Source organism: Bison bison, unplaced genomic scaffold, assembly GCF_000754665.1.
Source record: "Bison bison bison isolate TAMUID 2011002044 unplaced genomic scaffold, Bison_UMD1.0 scf7180017864322, whole genome shotgun sequence".
Classification (NCBI taxonomy): Eukaryota; Metazoa; Chordata; class Mammalia; order Artiodactyla; family Bovidae; genus Bison; species Bison bison.
Genome location: NW_011494894.1, coordinates 2,484,127 through 2,503,724, shown reverse-complemented (window position 1 = coordinate 2,503,724; position 19,598 = coordinate 2,484,127). Strand labels below are relative to the sequence as shown.

Here is a 19,598-nt window from a genome sequence, read left to right as displayed (position 1 = left end):
CCTCCACAATGGTGAAAACAAAGAAAACAACAATAACCTTGTCATTAGCACACTTGATGTCCCCCGAGAAGGCTGGTAGGTTATTCTGAGACCATAAACTCTAATGTGACAGAGGGGTGGCTGTGTGCAGAAGGCACTTACTTAACAAAGGCCTTCCGGTGTCCTTACGACCCTTGCTGATGACGCTCTAAGTTCCTGCCTCAGGTGTGGCGTGTAGGCTGAGACCCTGCACACAAGCACCGCCTAAGGATTCCAGGAAGCTCCATGGTGGTGTGGGTGGTGTTTTGGGTTGCGGGAGACTCAGGGAGTCCCCACAAATCCTCATACACTCAATTCCATCCAGTGCTCAGGAAGAGTCAGACCAAGTCACTTATTTCAAGGTCTGCTGAAACAGTGGAGTTACCTACGGATTACACCTCCCTTTTCCTGTACTTCTCTTTTTCTCTTTCAAACCACAAACAAGGAAGGATTGATAGCTGGAGTGGAAAAACCCATGGTGTGGCCTCACCAATCCAGGTCTAGCTGAGGTGGGGGAGATCCTCCTTCCTCATCTGTTTGTTTAAAGATAAAGAGGCCCTTTCAGTCCACATGGGATCCAGCAATGCAACCATAAACTATATTAATGCATATCAGAAAGTACCTGCTTTGCTGGGCTATGTGGGGAAGGAACATAATCCCTGGGTCTTGATCGCTTTGGGCTAAGATTCCCCAAACCCTTCAATTCAGAAATGTTATTCTTGAAGTGTTTTGTTCTAGTGTCTCATACCCCATGTTTAAAATTTAAAAAAAAAAAAAAAAATTCAGAGCCTTTTGTATTTCTAATACACATGGAGCCTGGAATTTCAGATCTGCCAATAACTCCCTGTTTCAAAGGGAAAAAAGTCATTTTTTTTTCCTTACTGGAATTTTTTCATTCCTTCCCACCCACCCCATCTCCATTTCTCATTTCCTCAGGAAACCATTTAGCTGGAGACAGAGGGAAAGTTTTCCAACACTCTTCCCCAAGCCCCTACAGACTCATGCATACCCAGAGAGCTATTCAGCACTGAGAACCTATGTTGCAATGTACTCAGCCTTGCCCCTAAAGACGTCTGCCTTTAGTTCTCTGGAGCATTTGGAAGGTCCTGTGGTGAAGGCAGTCTTCACTCTTGCTAACACTAGTCATCCTTCAGGAACCCTTGGAGGTGCTCAGGTTGGCCTCTGGGTATCTGCCCTTTGCTCCAGACTGTCAATCAAAGGGGCAGATCTAGAGTCATTATGGCAATTGCATGGTATCTCCGGACATGACCATCTCTGGGCTTTCTAAAGTAAAGGAGGGTAAGGTAGGCACTCCTGACTGATTTTAAGAGAAACTATGGGAGTATGTTGTCTTTCTTTCCATTGAACAAATGTTTGGAAATTTTACCATGTACTAAATAGTGTTTCTTGGACTGCAAGGATATCAAACCAGTCAATCCTAAAAGAAATCAACCCTGAATATTAATTGGAAGGAGTAGTGGTGAAGCTGAAGCTCCAACACTTTGGCCACCTGATGCAGAGAGCTGACTCATTGGAAAAGACCCTGATGCTGGGAAAGATCGGAGGCGAGAGGAGAAGCGGGTGGAAGAGGATGAGACGGATACATAGCATCACTGACTCAATGGACTTGAATTTGAGCAAACTCTGGGAAATAGTGCAGAACAGGGGAGCCTGGCGTGCTGCCATCCGTGGGGTCACAGAGGGTCAGACATGACTTAGCAACTGAACAACAACCACAAAAACAGTGTTTCAGATGCTGGAATATAAATGGTGAACGAGGCAAAGCTCCTGCTCTCAAGTTTACTTTCTAGCTTAAAGGGCAGGAGTGATGAGTAAAGAGGGCAAAATCAAGAGAAGATAATGCAAAAACCAAGAAAGCAAATAAATGAACAAAATACATCTCTTTCATGATGAGCTATGAAGCACTCAAATGTCATTTTCGAAAAGTGACTAATCTCCTTTCTGCCTGCAGTTCCTGGGACCCCTTCCTCTCCAGTGTGATTCTGGAGTTACTGACATGCCTCTGGGCTCTGGGAGTCTTGTTGGTGGATGATTTCATCCCATCCAGAACAAAGATTCCACCTGACCTCTCTGAAGATGGAGTTCAAACACTTTTGTGAGCAGGATCTGAGGTCCATTCCACTTCACCAGCTCCTGGTCTCACTCAGTGTGCTGAGAAACAGGAGAGCAGAAGAATTCAGAATGCTCTGGAAGCCACTTTCTACTCTATGGCCACAGACAAATGAAGGGCTGTTTAAAATAGTTGAGCAACAAAGGAAAAGAAGCAGAATTATTTCCAGCTGCAACAAAAATGTTACTTTCAACCAAAAAGGAATCCCACCTTCTAGGACTCATCGGGTACGCTGTTTAGTCGCTCAATGGTGTTTGACTCTTTGCGACCCCATGGCCTATATAGTCCACCAGGCTCCTCTGTCCGTGGGATTTCCCAGGCAAGAATACTGAAGTGGGTTACCATTTCCTACTCCAGGGGATTTTTGCCATCAAACCCTGGGTACACTGGGGCCAAGTTAAATCTTTGTTCAAATCCCGGAAGTCACTTCCAGAGAAGGTAAGTTTTCACTTTTCATTCTGGTAGCCAACATGCCTCTTCTCAATGCATTGTATCTTTTGCTTCTTAGTTTGCATTCTTGCTTTCCCTTTGGATACAAAAGTGTTCTTAGTTGGAGGGGAGGCCTCTAAGAATTGGAGGTTGGGGAGTTTATCGTAATCTGAGGTAGAAGTCCTTCTAAGACCCAGCTTACACTCTGCTTAGCAACCACCAGATGTCAGCAACTCATCTGATTTCACTTCTTCAGCAAAGGGAAAGACAGCCTATGACGAATGACAGCCTTTGGTCGACATCAGCTTTTTCGGTTGCAGATGTAACTTCAGCAAGTTGTCTCCTCTTAGGAAAAGTGCTAATGGCTGAAGCCGGATTCCAGACTGAGGATGAAAAAGCCATTCAAACACATTCAGGTGATGGAATTCTGGGACTAACACTTTAATTTGATTTTCCTTTGTCAGCACCATTTACAGAGAGCAAAGAATTTTGTCGGGGAATCAGCGAAGATTCATTGGGAAGGGTTTTTTAAGGGCCAAGGCAACTAAATGGGTGAGTTTGCTCTTAAACTTTGTTTTTAAAGGAATTGTTCTAGACTCTTAAGAAAAACTCTGTAGGAAGGAAAAAGAAGTCTGAAAGTGCCAACTTCATTTAAAAGAGGGGTCATAGATAAGCTACTCAAAGAGCAAGTGGTCATTAGGATCAGCTCCTGTGATGGTTCTTTGTTTTGCAAAATCAGGTAACGCAGCGATCAGTACAATAAAGTGTACTGAGACAAAATGGCTTGGGCGCATTAAAAGTCAATATAGCTAAAGCTTCCTCTAATTTTGTGGGGGAAGCCTGCTCATTAGTTCCTGGGTTTCACTGCCCTGCATGATGGTCTCTTCAGGAGACCATGCCCAGGGTGCAAATGCAATAAGATGAGATTTATTAAAAAGTTCCCAGATTACCAAGAAGCCTAGTGGCCATGATTCTTTTCTTAGTCAACTTTCATTCTCCCACTTATCATTTTTATTCATCATGTTCCTCTTATTGAGTCTGTACTTCAAGGTCAAGTCTGTATCACTTACTCCACTGTTGGGCAAGTCTCTGTGTGGCTAGAAGTGTGAGAAGAAAGGTCGGGTGTCCCAGTGCGAAGGCTGGTACCAGAAAATCAAAATGTGCGACCATACCTCTGAAGCCTGGCTTTCATTCAGGCTGGGGCAGCAGCCTTGTGGGGGCTTTGCAAGCCACTCCCTCTCCAAGGCCAAGCATGGAAGGGATGCTGAAACCAGCTAAGGAAGGACTGGGCATGGAGGGGCTGGTGAAGCCACCCATTGGCAAAACATGGTACCACTCCGTCTCCAGTGTACTCGCCACCCCCACTTGCCATCAGCCTTCCCCATCTCTTCCATCATCACCATCACCACCACGCCCCACCCTGCCTTCCACGACTTTCCTTCCTTTGATCTTCGCCCCTAGTCTTTCCACACACTCCCCTGGAATCCCCTTCGATTTCATTTAAACTCAATTGATGTTTCAAACTCTGCCTCCTTCCTAAAGATTTTACCTGGGTCTTTGGTCTTGTAAAAATCTCCCAACCCATCCACCCATTAAACGATAACTGTTTACACCAACTCCAACCCCTGGCAACCACCATTCTTTCTGTCTGTATAGACTGGACTCCTCTAAGTATCTGTGTAAGTGGGATCATGGAAGTTTTTTTTTTCCTTTTGAGACCTGCTTTATGTCACTTAGCATAATATCTTCAAGGTCCATGCATTTTATAGCCTGTGTCCAAATTCCTTTCCTGTTTAAAAGCTGAAGACCTTGTAATTTATAAATATATCACTTCTGATAGATTGGAAACAAAAACAAAAACCCCTCCAGCCCGATGTCATTTCACACCTCTTCATAGCTAAGTGCAGTGGCTTCAGATATTCAGTCTTCTTAATGAACAATCTAATACTGCAGTAGTAATTACATAGGTAACAAATATAAGCCAATACTTGATATCATACATGATACATAATATATCATGTTGCCATCTACATGACATAAACCCACTTCTTCCATATTTTCTTTCAAAATAGATTGTAAATTTCTTGATATTTAAAAATGATTTTTGACCAAGTGTTTCACAAATGATAGGGCATCTAAAGACACCTATTAAGTGAAAGTGAAATATTCTATTTGCTGATCTCTGTTTATGCTCCAGTTTCCAGAGCATGCGTCCTTGGAAGTAAGTTTTTAAGAAAAAGGAGAAGCAGAGCCTGGAACTCTGTGCGCCTCTCTTGTGTATTGCTCCCTTTGAGATCCTTAAATGAAGAAAGGCCCAAAGAAGTGTAGTTGGTTGTCTCCACCCCCTTTCTCTGAAGGCTGTGGTTCTTCTTGACAATGAGGAATGCCAAGCCTCAGTTCCCCGAGGGTAATTTGATCTGCTAATTATATGCAAAGACTCAGATCCCTAAAAGAGGGCTTGGCTTTGTTGTCACCTGGGAAATGTCAACAAATAACATTATCTCCTTTTGAGCAAGCACTGTGGCTTCTGGTCGGGCAGGAAGGGTCAATGGGGAAGCCAGGTGAGTCAGGGCTCTAAGGGTCACCAGGGACTTGGATGGGCGGGGGTGTTTAATGACATTCTCCCTATAACTATTCTTCTTGCTGAAATTTTAAACATTCATCACGGTACTTTTACAAAGAGAATCTTGAAAGGAAAATCAACTTTCTGTTGTCTAACTTGGGACTTCCCTGGTGGCTCAGAGGGTAAAGAATCTGCCTGCAATGCCGGAGACCTGGGTTTGATCCCTGGGTTGGGAAGATCCCCTGGAGAAGGGAATGACTATCCACTCTAGTATTCTTGCCTGAAGTATCCTATGGATAGAAGAGCCTGGTGGGCTACAGTCCATGGGGTCACATAGAATCAGACACAACTGAATGACTAACACTTTCACTGTCTAATTTGGAAACATGGGAAGAGCTGTGCTAACGCTTTGATGGGCACATGTAGTACCATGCCCTTGCTCTTGCTGGCTAGACTAATCCCACACCCAAAGCCAGTGGTGTGCAACGGGAGCTGCCCTGCTCTGCTTCCTGATAAAAGATGAAAGGAAATGCTGTTGGTGAAGTCCAATATGATAACTTAGTACTCGGCACCCCACTCCAGTACTCTGGCCTGGAAAATTCCATGGATGGAGGAGCCTGGTAGGCTGCAGTCCATGGGGTCGCCAGGAGTCAGACACGACTGAAGCGACTTAGCAGCACTATGGGCTAAGTGCTTTACATCCATTCCCTTACTTAATCCTTAGTACAGCTCTTGACAATGTATTATTATTTCTATTTTATAGAAAAAGAAGTTGAAGCTCAGAAAGGTAAGGAAATTTGCCCTGAGTCACACAGCTAATCAAGGGCAGAGTTGGGCTTATTCTGGCACTGATTTTATGAATTAGAAAGAATAACTCAAAATTCTTTGGGGATTCTGTGCCCTCTGCTTAAAATGAGGGGGGCTGAGCTAGACGGGTTACTTGGCACGCATGGCTTTTGAGCACTTGATGGGGCTGGCCTGCATCAAGAAAGGTTGTAAGTATATAATACATGCTGAATTTCAAAGACCAGAAAGAAGAATGTGAGCTATCTCAATAGTATTTTAAATATTAATTACATTTTAAGTGATAATTTTTATATATGGCATATATATGTTTAAATTAACTATATTATTAAAAATAATTTTACTTGTTACCTTTAAAAATATGGCTAGGAGGGCTTCCCTCGTGGCTCAGTGGTAAAGAATCCACCTGCCAATGCAGGAGACATGGGTCTGATACCTGGTCCAGGAAGATCCCACATTGTGCAGAGCAACGAAGCCCATGCACCACAACTATTGAGCTTGTGCTCTAAAGCCTGGGAGCTGCAGTTCCTGAAGGCTGCCTACCCTAAAGCCCATGTGCCACCACTAGAGAATAGCCTCCGCTTACCACAACTAGAGCAAAGTTCGTGCACTAGCCAAATACAGCTAGTACTCTTGCCTGGAAAATCCCATGGATGGAGGAGCCTGGTAGGCTGCAGTCCATGGGGTCGCTAAGAGTCGAACACGACTGAGTGACTTCACTTTCACTTTCCACTTTCATGCACTGGAGAAGGAAATGGCAACCCACTCCAGTGTTCTTGCCTGGAGAATCCCAGGGACAGAGGAGCCTGGTGGGCTGTTGTCTATGGGTCGCACAGAGTTGGACATGACTGAAGCAACTTAGCAGCAGCAGCAGCAGCAGTAGAATATTTAAAGTTACTTGTATGGTTCACATTATTTTTCTACCAAGCAGTGCTTTCTAAATTTTTCTGATTAATTGTCTTCAGAGGACATCTGTCTCAAAGATTGATATTTCTTTATAACTTGTCAGATCTGGAGTTGGTGACCGCAACAAAAAATAAATTAAAAAAAAACAACTTAATTTATAGGTCATATATCTAATCCAAGTGGACTCAATTTCTCCAAATGTAAACAGGTAAAAAAATACAAAAAAGCATCTGGGATATAAAAAAGCAAAAGGATATTGATACTGGAAGAACCTCCAGAAGGTCTCTGATTCTGCTCAGGGATTATTTATACATCCTGAAGGGCTTGTCTGTCATTATCTTCCCTTCAGGCAGAAGTAACCCTGCTAGGCTCTACATCCTGGCAGTTTGGAAAGACTTTGCTTTCTAGGTTCTTCTAGTTGAAGACAAATAGCAGTGAGGCAGAGATCATTGTTTACCATGCATAAAACTCTACCAAGAAGCTGGGTGAAAACTGGGAAGTTTGACTCCATTATCCAATTATTTCCAAATATTCAAGTTTGGCAATGTAGAGATTGGGTTTTTAAATTTCCTTCCAGATGAGTGATGCTGTGTGTATCAGGGTTCAATCAGGAAAGAGAATCTCCAGAGTAATTTAAGCCTGAAAAAGTTAATATAAAAATTAGTAACGACACTTACTCCTTGGAAGAAAAGTTATGACCAACCTAGATAGCATATTCAAAAGCAGAGACATTACTTTGCCAACAAAGGTCCGTCTAGTCAAGGCTATGGTTTTTCCTGTGGTCATGTATGGATGTGAGAGTTGGACTGTGAAGAAAGCTGAGGGCTGAAGAATTGATGCTTTTGAACTGTGGTGTTGGAGAAGACTCTTGAGAGTCCCTTGGACTGCAAGGAGATCCAACCAGTCCATTCTGAAGGAGATCAGCCCTGGGATTTCTTTGGAAGGAATGATGCTAAAGCTGAAACTCCAGTACTTTGGTCACCTCTTGTGAAGAGTTGACTCATTGGAAAAGACTCTGATGCTGGGAGGGATTGGGGGCAGGAGGAGAAGGGGACGACAGAGGATGAGATGGTGGGATGGCATCACTGACTTGATGGACGTGAGTTTGAATGAACTCCAGGAGTTGGTGATGGACAGGGAGGCCTGGCGTGCTGTGATTCATGGGGTCACAAAGAGTCAGACACGACTGAGCGACTGAACTAACTGACTGGGACTTCCCTGGTGGTCCAGTAGATAAGACTCCACGCCCCCAATGCAAGGAGCCTGGGTTTGATCCCTGGTCAACCCTCTCCAGTATTCATGCCTGGAGAATTCCATGGACAGAGGAGCCTGGCGGGCTATACAGCCCACAGGGTTGCATAGAGTCAAACGTGACTGAGTGACTAAACAACACCACCACCAGGGAACTAGGTCCCACATGCGGCAACCGAGAGTTCTCATGCTGCAACTAAAGACTGAAGATCCCATGCGTTTCGACTAAGACCAGGTGCAGTCAAATAAATAAATATTTTTTAAAAACAGACATTTATTTAAGAAAATATTAACTATAACAGGGTTGTTTAGAAATAAGTAAAAGTGAACTCTAAGATATAGGAATGGCAGATGTAAGGCACAGCTCTCACACCCAGGACTGAGATAGAAGCCCTAGAAAGATCACTTGTCCCCTACTGCCCTCTCCTTCTACCCTCCCCCAAGCTGAGATCTGGACATACTTGGAGAATGGACTATCGGTTGGGGCTAGAGCCCACTGGACTGAAGAGCAGTAGCTGCGTCTGTGGAACTGGGGGTAAATGAGTTCTCTAAAATGCAGGGAACGTTGCACAGGAGGTGGGTCTCTGGAGGCACTTCATATGAAGTCGCCTCATGCTGGGGAAGCTGCTGGATGGGAGGGGGGCATCCTGCTGTCTGGCCATGCACTGAAGGAAATGGGTGCTGGAAGCCGCCTGTGCTTCAGCAGCTGGCTGCTCGCAAAGCTGCCAGTACGCCCAGAGCCTGGCACTGAAGAAGCTGCCCACTGCAGAAACTGGTGCTGGGAAAGCCACATGCTCTCTAAGAGCCTGGTGCTGGAGCCAGTGTCCGCGTCACAGGAGCTGGCTCCCGGGGAAACCCTGCGTGCTGGAGGAATGGGACATGGAGAGCATGCTGGTGTCTCAGGCGGCTGCCGAGCCAGAACCCCAGAACCAGGAAGGAAGCCTTCTTCCTACTGCAGCGTTTCTCCAGGGCTCTCTGCTGACAAAGCTGAACACTGTGACAGCTACTGAAGGACACATATTTAAAGGGCCCAGATCTATTTTTTGCAGAGCAGACAGTGAAGGATCAATTTGGAGCTGAGAGGCAATAAATTGACAGCTGGAACAATACAGAAGAATGGTTTTTAAACTCTAGCATACTTAAACAATACCTAGAGAGTTCTTGTGAAAACTTCAGCATTCTGGGAACCCTCATCCTTGATTAGTGGGTCTAAGTTTGACTCTGAGGTTTGTAGTTTGCATAGGCATTCTATAATTTAATGAGTGATCTGCTACCATCAGTATTTACTTGGATTATGGCTGTAGTCTCTTAATTGGTGGCCCTGGTATCTATTTTTCACACAGTAGCTGAGTGTGAAATATAAATTAGAATGTAAATTGCAATTGAAATATAAGTTAGAATATGTCATTCAGTTTCTTAAATTCCTCCAGTGGGTCCCCATCTCATTACAGCAAAAGCTCCAATCCCTACAAAGAAAGGCGTGAATGATTTGGGCCCTACGACCCCTTTCCTACTACTCACTCCCTCGTTCACTTTACCTGGCCTGCACTGGCCTTCCTATTGGACTTTGAACATCTCAGGGATTTCCCTCCCAATGCAAGGGGGCTGGGTTTGATCCCTAGTCATCAAACTAGATCCCGCAAGCTGCAACTAAGAGTTTGAAATGCTGCAGCCAAAGATCCTCCATGCTGCAGTGAAGACGGAAGATCTAGCATGCTATAACTAAGACAAAGCACAGTCAAACAAATAAATAATATTTAACAAGAAAAAAAAAAAACATCCCAGGCACACCCCAGCCTCAGAACTTGTGCTACTGTTCTTCCTTCTCTCGAGTGGGCTCTTCTCCCAGATTTCTGCAGCTCACACAATCACCGTCTTCTGGTCTTTGTTCAAATGTCACTTTTTAACACACTCTTTCCTGACCCTCCCCTCTTCCCATTGCAAATTACAACCCTCTTTCCACCCCTTCATCCAGGGTACCCCTTTCCCCCTTCCCTGATGGTTTTTCTCCGTAGCACTTAGCACTGTCTAACTAACTATATTTCCACTTATTTAATTTGTTTGTTTTCAGTCTTGTCCCAGTGGAAGGTAAACTCCACGAGGAAAATGATTTGTATCTGCTTTATTCACCGTTATGCCCTCCTGGGCCTGGAACGACACCTTGGACAAAATGACTATTTTGTGATTATTTGTTGAATGAATCGATGCTGAGCACACTTTGAGAAACTTCTTTGCAGAGCATCGAGACTGTGAAGCTGTACTAATGGGCAGCCAAGGCCCATAGCGGTTCTCAAACATTTCAAAAGCTTCACATTTGCAGACACTAACCTGGACCTTTTAAAGGAGCTGCCCTTTATGAAAAAGAGCCTTCTAGAGCAGTGTAGATGCAATGGATAAAGAGAGCACTCCTGCACCTCTTCTGGCGGCTGGAAAAGCAGCCCAGTTCATTGAAAGAGCATGTGGAGTTTCCGAGAGAGAAAACTGTAATTATTTTAAATGATGAGAAAGGTCTATATTCTTAGTCCTGTTGCTTCTTGGAAGTTTCTGGAAGCCTCTGGATTGAGAAGACAAAGCTCCAGAAACAAACAGAGCAGATCTGTCTGGGGTTTTCCCAGAGCCAACTTTTCTTGTTCTTAGAGGAAGGAAGCATGCCTATGATCGGCACTTCCTTCAGGCTCTGGAAATTGTCCTTCAGATCAAACCTCTCCTGCCCGCTCTTAACACTGAAGGACTGAGTGAATTCCAAGTGTGGCCTTGCTGAGTGAGTCACATCCCAATTTCACATGATCTGGAACTTATATAGTCAAGGACAATAACAAGCTTGTAGATGAATTACATAAGAAGATGGCAAAAGAAGACCGAGAGGTAGATCTGGAGAGTCAAGCTGGACTCTGCAAAATGGGTTAGATGCAAAAACATAGGCTTGACACATAATATATACATGTAATTGGCAGGCCAACAGTTTATAAGTCTACCAGTCAACCCTAAAGGAAATCAATGCTGAATATTCACTGGAAGGACTGATACTGAAGCTCCAATACTTTGGCCACCTGATGCGAAGAGCCGACTGATTGGAAAAGACCCTGATCCTGGGAAAGACTGAGAGCAGGAGGAGAAGGGAGCGACAGAGGATGAGATGGTTTGGATGGCATCACCGACTCAACGGACACGCGTTTGAGCAAACTCTGGTAGATGGTGAAGGACGGGGAAGCCTGGCGTGCTGCAGTCCATGGGGTTGCAAAGAGTCAGGCACAACTTAGTGACCGAACAACAAAGATGTGTTTTTAAGATGAAATTTGACAGAAAAGGACCAGACTGTTATTGTCAGAAGACAGTGAAAAAAAGGAGACAATTCAAGTTAATTCAGAGTTGTTGAGGTTAGTAATTGCTTGGAGTCCAAGCAGTTTAGTCCTGTTATGACTGCTTCTAACGTTAATGCTTGCTAACAAGGCATCAGTCACATACATGTTGTAACACTCTGCTGTTGTGATGAATCCGCTCCCGGGAATAGGCATGATAACCTGAGAATATTCTGCATTGTAAGTTCATGAAAGGCTAGAAAATGTATTCCTTCTTCCAAGAGCTGCCAACTCATCACAGTTTGCAAGGTACATTGGGTCCTGAGACATTCAAATAGGAAACTCACCACCAATCATCATTAGCTTTTCAAAAAGTATCACTTAGGGATTTCCCTGGTGGTCCAGTGGTTAAGAATCTACCTGGCTCATGCAACGGACACAGTTTGATCCCTGGTCTGGGAAGATTCCATGTGCCTTGGAACAACTAAGCCTTTGTTCCACAGCTCCTGAAGCCCTCATGCCCTAGAGCCCATGCTCTGCAACAAGAGAAGCCCCTGCAATGAGAAGCCCAGGCACCACAGCTGGAGCTTAGCCCCCACTTGCCAAAACCAGAGGAGCCCTCACGCAGCAATAAAGACCCAGAGCAGCCAAAGATAAAAGAAAATTAAAAAAATAAAAAGTATCACTTGCTCATCATTTTGTCACCAATATTTCAAAGATGAGAGTGAGAGAAGCCAAATTAGACTAGTAAGAACGGTTTAAAGAAGTTAACTGACCTGCTGGTGTCCCTAAGAACCGTGAGACAAGGATGGAAGGGTGTAGGCTCACGGCCTCCCATCCCCTAGGCCCTTTACCGTGACCTCTTGGTGTGTTGCACTTGCTTATATTGGTAATATATGTGCTCTCCATATTGCTAAATCCAATGGCCAATTCTCAGTCTATATCTTACTCTATCAGGAGCAGCTGACAGGGTTGCTCACTTCCATCAACTTGCAAAGTTTTCCTCACCAGCCTGGTTACCCCTCTCTTCTGGTTATTTATTTATTTATTTCATTGGCTTTCCCCTCCCAGTCTTCCTTACTGTTTCCTTTTCACCTCTGTAAGGTCTTCCAACTGAAAGCAAGGTCCAAGGATTTAGTCTGTAGATCTCATCCCTGCTGTAGAAAGTTCTTCTCCCAAGTAATTTGATAGCTTACTTCCTCACTTCTTTCAAAGTCTCTGCTCAAATGTTACATTATCTGCAAAGTCTTCCCTGGCCACCCTAACAAAACAGCAATCTATTTTAGCCAGGTTGTTCTATGCAAGTCAGGAATAATTACAAATAATAATAATGCAGTCTACACCGTGATGCTTCCCACCACTCTGTCCCCGTCACTGTGTTTCCCTCTCATACTACTCAGTTCTCTCTTTGTATTGGTTTGTCTCACTACCTGACATCATGTGTATTTGCTTGTTAATTTATTGTCTGTCTCCCTAAACTGAAATACAAGCTCCACAAGAGTGACTTTGTCCCTGTGTTCATTGTTGTTTTCCAGTTGCCCAGAGTATCACCTGGCACAAAGTGAGTGTCCAATGAGTATCTGTTGAGTACATGAATATACAAATAAAAAGCAGTTAGAAGTGGACTAGGACACACATAAAGGATGGCACTGCTAGAGACTGAATGGTTGTGTTCCTCTAAAATTCGTGTGATGAAGCCTAGCTCCCAGTGTGATGGTATTTGGAAGTGGGGCCTCTGGGAGTTGAATAGGTCATGAGGGCAGAGACTTCATGGTGGCTTAGTGCTCCTTCCTAAAGAGTCCCCAGAAGGCTCCCCAGCCCTTCGTCCATGTGAGGACACAGGGAGAAGGTGGCCATCTATGAACCAGGAAGTGGGTTCTCACCGGACCCTGAATCTGCTGGTGTCTTGCTCTTCCCAACCTCCAGAACTGTGAAAAAGAACGTTCTATTATTTCTAAGCCTCTCAGCCTATGGTACTCTGTTATCACAGCCTGAATGGACAGAAGCATGCACTGAGAGTTTAGGAAGATTAGGAGGAGATGGATGCCTTCAAGAAAACAAGTTTATGAGGGAGGTGATAGCATATCTCTCCTTGCAGAACTGCAGTCAGAGGCAGGGGTCTGAGGACTTCCTGCCCAAGGCCTTTGGACCTGTGTTTAACTCTTCCCATCACTATGATCTGGACTATCATCATCATCACTATGAGCTGGACTGCAAGGAGACCCAACGAGTCAACCCTAAAGGAGATCAGTCCTGAATCTACATTGGAAGGACTGATGTCGAAGCTGAAACTCCAATACATTGGGCACCTGATGCAAAGATCTGACTCATTGGAAAAGACCGTGATGCTGGAAAAGATTGAAGGCAGGAGGAGAAGGGGACAACAGAGGATGAGATGGTTGGATGGCATCACCAACTCGATGGACATGAATTTGAGCAAGCTCCAGGAGTTGGTGATGAACAGGGAAGCCTGGCATGCTGCAGTCCATGGGGTCACAAAGAATTGGGCACGACTGAGCAACTAAATAGAACTGATCACTACGAGCTGTCTTTGGACATGATATTTAACTTTGCTAAATCTCAGTTTTTCTCAACAGTAATACAAGGATAATAATAGAATCTACTTTAGGATTCTTACAAAGAAAACTATCTTAAAAACACTTATCACAGTGCCTGGGCATAATAAGTGCTCAATAAATGTTACAGTTATTTTTGTTGTAAACAATAAAATTTAATTAGGATGTACCCTCAAAAATCAATAATGGCTAACTCGAGGCTTGGATTTGTAGATGATTTCTATTTTCTTCTTTTGGCTTCTATTTCATCATTTTTCTACAATGGATAAGCATTATTTACTACATGAAAACAAATGAGAATTATTGCTTTTTAAAAAAGAATTAGACCAATGCAGCTGTGTTTCGCTGGGGTTGGGTCAAGTGGACCAGTTTGAATGGGTTTGATGGTCTCCTCGGGTTCTTATCAGCCTTTTTATCCTGCTATTTCTAAACCTAAAGGCCAGCATGTAAGAGCCAGTGTTCCGAGGGTGAGTGTGGGAAGCGGCAAGGGTAAGAGATGATGGGAAGAGGCAGAGAGCTTAGCAAATGAAACAGGTCCAGATGCAGAAGCGAGGAGCTTCTAAGTCTAGCTTTCCATTTCATGACTTGGGATGAATGTAACTTTAGGGGCCCTGGGAAAAAAGAAAACCTGGGGAAAAAACTCCACAATCTGAAAACATGCTCTTGAGAGAAACTGGATTCAAATATGTTGAAGCTAAAGATTCCCTGGAGGGGCACTAGCCAATGAAAACAGAATATGAGCCTTGTGCAACTTTATAGTGGCATTAATTTAAATAAGATATTTTATTCAATCCAATGCACATATTCAAAATATCATTTCCATACGTAATCGGTATACAAAGATTGTTAATGAGATGGTTCACATCCTTCTTTTGTACTAAGCCTTCAAACTTCAGTGTGTATTTTACATTTGCAGGAAATCTCACTCAACTCAGGCAGGCCACCTTTCACATGCTCGATAGCTGCTGTGGGCAATGGCCACAGTCCTGGAGAGCACAGCTCTCCACCATGCCATTGCCATTCCAGGAAGGAACATTTCAGAGGCTCAGCCAAAGCTTTCCTCTTTCTTCTATCTTATCTCTATTTCTTCTTAGAGGCCCTCAGATGTGACTGGCCATTTCCTGCCAGGATCATTCTCTAATGTTGCCAACCTTTCCCAGAAAAGGAGTGTTTCCTGGAAAAGACAGTCCCTGTTGAGAAATACTGGGGGCAGGCAGTGAGCCATCTTGAGGGTGCCCTGCGTCACTCTGCGCTGTTGGAGTCTCTGAGGACATTGGAGGGGACGGCTGGTGGCCAGCACACCTGGGCTGAGAAACCCTCAAGCCTAGCAGAAAGCCTGGGCAGAGCCAGGCAAGGAGGGGAGGCGTTGGTTGTGGTTTGGCAACCTGGCTGAGAAGGTGCCCTTCACCAGCCTGTCCTACCTCCCACTGTGGCCCCCTCCCACCCTTCTCGGTAGCCCTTGTGTTATTCTTCTCTCACCTAAAGGGGATTCAAGATAAAGAAACCCGTCTTGCCTGGTGGGGTGGCTCAAGTAACACATTTGTCAGTGTTGGAGCTGGGGTTTAAATGGGATGGCTAGTTCATTTGTCACTGGGAGGTATTTATCTGAGTTTGGAAGATTTAATTTTTCCCAATGAAGAATTGTATAAATAGGTCTAATGAGGCTTGAGGGCTCTCATTTGCTTTCAGAGTTTCCTGCAAGCTGCCTCTCGCGGTTCTGTGCTGCCCACCACGTGGGGGACGAGGCTTAAGGCCAGCGCCCTCCTCATCCTGCAGGGCACTCGTGGCCTTGAGAAGTCCAAGTCTTCCCATTCAAGGGCTTATGTTTGGGGATGTTTAGTTAAGATAATTTCTTTCTTTATACGTACGATAATCTGCATAATCTTTTGTTTGAATGGCTGGCAAAGTGGTCTCTAGATGAAAGAGAAGGGCAGAGTTAATATCTATGAAGAGAAGAGTAACACTGGGGAGCTGAGTGCTCCGAAGGAGATCCGCCTTTCCGTGGAGGTGGTGTCTGCTACCAGCTCTCTCAGTTTCTTTCTTTGTTTTCTGTTTGTTTTGTAATTGTATTTGTCTATTTATTGGCCATGCTATGCAGCTTGTGGGATCTTACTTCCCCAACCACAGGTTGAAGCCAGCCCATCGAAGTGAAAGCTTTCAGTCCTAACCACTAGACTGTCAGGGAATTCCCTCTTTCGTTGTTTTATTGAGACAGTTTCTAATTCATGGCCAGTGTTAGTCCCAGCGGTATGTGTGTGTATGTGAATGTTTGAGGGGAGGGGGCGAGGGTAGAGAGAGTGAGGAGAGAGAAGTGAGTCTGTGATACTGAAAGCCTGGGGAGAGAGACAGAAGGGGAAGGGAATGGGGAAATAGGATTTTTTAAAACTGTTATTTTATTTATTTATTTTTTTTTACAAAAAGGAAGATAATGAGGAAAGGAGATGAGACTAAGAAGATGGAGGAAGGGCAAAGTGGGGATTCAGAGAGAATATCAATGATGTCACTGCTGGGAAAGGCTCCCCAAATCAACCTTTTGTTTCATAGCTGGGGAAACATAGGCAAGAGTATTTGCGCCATGGAAATAGGCTACTGTATATTAAAGCACTTTGTTTTTCCTTGACAAGTCAGTCTTTAGACTTTACCAGCACACAGATGGGACTGACCTTTCTCTTTAATTTAGATGTACTCTGATTTGCCTGAATTTTGAGCATATTATTCATTCGTGCAGCAACTACTTGAGCTAGAGTTTGAGCCTACTCTACATGAGGGCTATGGATAGGGTTGCTAGATAAAATAAAAGACACTGGTTAAATCTGGGGGCTTTCCTGATGGCTCAGATGGTCAATAATCTGCCTGAAATGTAGGCACCCCTGGTTCAATCCCTGGGTCAGGAAGATCCCCTGGAGGAGGGCATGGCAACCCTCTCCAGTATTCTTGCCTGGAGAATTCCACGGACAGAGGAGCCTGGTGGGCTATAGTCCAGGGGGTCACAAAGAGTCGGACACTACTAAGCGACTCACACTTTCACTTTCAGTTAAATTTTAATTTTAGATAAACAGCAAATAACATGTTTTCCTATAACTAGGTAGTATGGAATATTTGGAATGTGCTTATACTAAAAAAATTAAATTTAGCTGAATGTCCTGTATTTTTATTTGCTAAATTTGTCAACCTTAGCTTTGGAGAATCCAGATACATAAGATACCATTCCTGCCTTGTTGTTTATGACCTAGTAGAAGTACCAACCTTATGAAATTTGAAGTCAGGAGATTAACCTGAGTCTTTTGACACTCTGATCCTTGTCTTCATCATTATTACCATTTATCCTTTATTTAAGGATAAATGGTGATGACATTTGTGTGCCTGAATGCTAAGTTGCTTCAGTTGTGTCCGACTCTGTAACCCTACGAACTATAGCCTGCCAGGCTCCTTTGTCCGTGGGATTTTCCAGGCAAGAATACTGGAGTGGGTTGCCATTTCCTCCTCTAGGGGAATCTTCCCCACCCAGGGATTGATCCCGCGTCTCCTGCAGCTCTTGCATTGCCGAGAGATTCTTTACCTCTCAGCTACTGGGGAAGCCCATTTAGTGTTTATTGAGCACTTACTATATGCTTCTTTCTACTATATGCTAGGCATGATTCCAGATTCTGGGAATTCAGCAATAACAAGCACACACATCTTTATTCTCACAGAGCATCCCTCTGGTTTTGAAAATACAGTAAAGAAGATAAAAATGTAAAAGTCATCATATATTAGATACCGGTAGACAGTATATCAGACAGCACTGTGGAGACAGATAAACTGGGGAAGGGACCTGTTGGAGGAAAGGCAACCAGTCTTTCTAAAAGAGTGTTCCAGGTAGAGGGAACAGCAAGTACAAAGACCCTTGACTTAATGCCAGCCATGTGCCAGGCGTGCGCTGAAAGCACTTCGCTTTGGTGATCTCACTCGGTCCAGCCAGTGGCCCTGAGTGGCAGGTATTATCATTCCCCTCTTACTTGGGAATAAACTGAGACTTTTTGGAGAGGTTAAATCTCTTTGCACGAGGTTACCCAGCTACTCAGTGGCAGAGCCTGCGTCTTCCTCAGGACTGGCTGGTAACCCCTGGGATTTTCTTTCCCAGTGAGAACAAGTTTTAGAAGAGCACTTCTGAACCCTCTCCACTCCCAACCTGCTCTGGCTCTGGGGAGGGCCAGGGGGTGTGGTTGGGGGGGGGATAGGGCGGGGGGGTGGTTCTGCAGCAGCTCTGAGTCTTCCCAGCCTGGGCCGAGGGCTGCTGCCCATAGTCCCTGAAGCGAGTGGGCAAAGGACCACAGGACCATCCTCCTTCCACGTGGTGGGCCTTGGTGCCACATGGCACAAGGGCATGAGGTGTTCTCTCTGCAGTCTCTGTCCTGTGCCCCACCCCCAGAGGGGCAGAGGAGCCCCTCGCAGGCCTCCTTGGGCCCTGTGTCCGGGGGTGGGGGGTTTCCCGCAGGATGGCGAGGGTGGCACCTCGCCTCCCGCGTGGCTGGCTCAGCGCGCTTCTCTCCGCCCAGGAAGCGCCTTGGCCGGCCTCTGGAGCCTTCTCCCAGTCGGCGGGGGGCTGGCAGACACCCCGAGGGCCAACAGAGGCTGACCTTGCACCTAAAAAGAATATATTGTTTTCCAACACGGCTTCCTATTCCTGCCAGATAAAGCAGCACATTAACAATGCGTCCAGGTTGTAAAATGTTGGCCAGGGTTTCTTTTTTAGCAGCAAACTTTTTGTCAAGAGATTGGCATTTTCCTCCCCATTCACGCCCTGGCCGGCTCTGCTTTCAGGGCTGGGCGCTGGCCCCCGGGTACCCAGAGACACACACACACTCTGCCCGGCTCAGCCTTGCAGCGTTGATAACATTGTTATTATTAGACGTGGCCTCTGGAATCCCGGAGGTCATTCCCAAACAACGGCCCTTCTGGTGCAATGAAAAAGCAGCTCCGGTTATCACGGTGGGGCCCAGGATCCATTACCTCCTGGGCCCACAGGTGCAGACGGCTCCTGTACAACCAGCCCGGAAAAGTTATCCCCAGAACCAGGCTGGAACCTATGTCTGGGACAAGGCACCTGTCCCTCCTCCTCCCTGGCCCTAGCACCCTTCACATCCCACCTCCTGCTGAGCTTGGGGGATCCCCCACCTCGGACCAGGCCTGACACCGGGTTCATTTGCCTCGAGCTGAGCTGGCTGGTTCCCTGGCTCCCAGCTTCTATCCCGTGCCATTTTCGCTGCCCTCAAATGTCCCCTCTTTCATCCACATGCACCCCTGAGCACTGACTGCAAAAATCCACCGCCTCCTTCCTGTTTGTCGGTTTTCTTCCTCCTGACCCTCTAAGAACCTGTGCGTGCAATTACAGCTAAATGCCCTTGTTCCTTCCCAGTCAGGACATAAATGGAATCTCCTGGGGCCCACTTTGCCTCTTGCGTTCCCAATAATACCAGACTGTGGCATCCTTGTGGGCAAAAAATCGTCTCTTTTACAACCTAGATAGCATATTCAAAAGCAGAGACATTACTTTGCCAATAAAGGTCCGTCTAGTCAAGGCTATGGTTTTTCCAGTGGTCATGTATGGATGTGAGAGTTGGACTGTGAAGAATCTGAGT

General features: G+C 45.2%; 1 long non-coding RNA gene across 2 annotated transcripts in view; it reads left to right on the top strand.

Moving 5' to 3' along the window:
• Positions 1-2,858: 2,858 nt before the first annotated feature.
• LOC104998049 overlaps positions 2,859-19,598 on the top strand; it is a 59,436-nt gene continuing 42,696 nt past the window's right edge. For both annotated transcript variants that reach the window (XR_826407.1, XR_826406.1), the window contains exon 1: positions 2,859-3,130. This is a non-coding gene — a long non-coding RNA (uncharacterized LOC104998049). The remainder of the gene's footprint in view (positions 3,131-19,598) is intronic.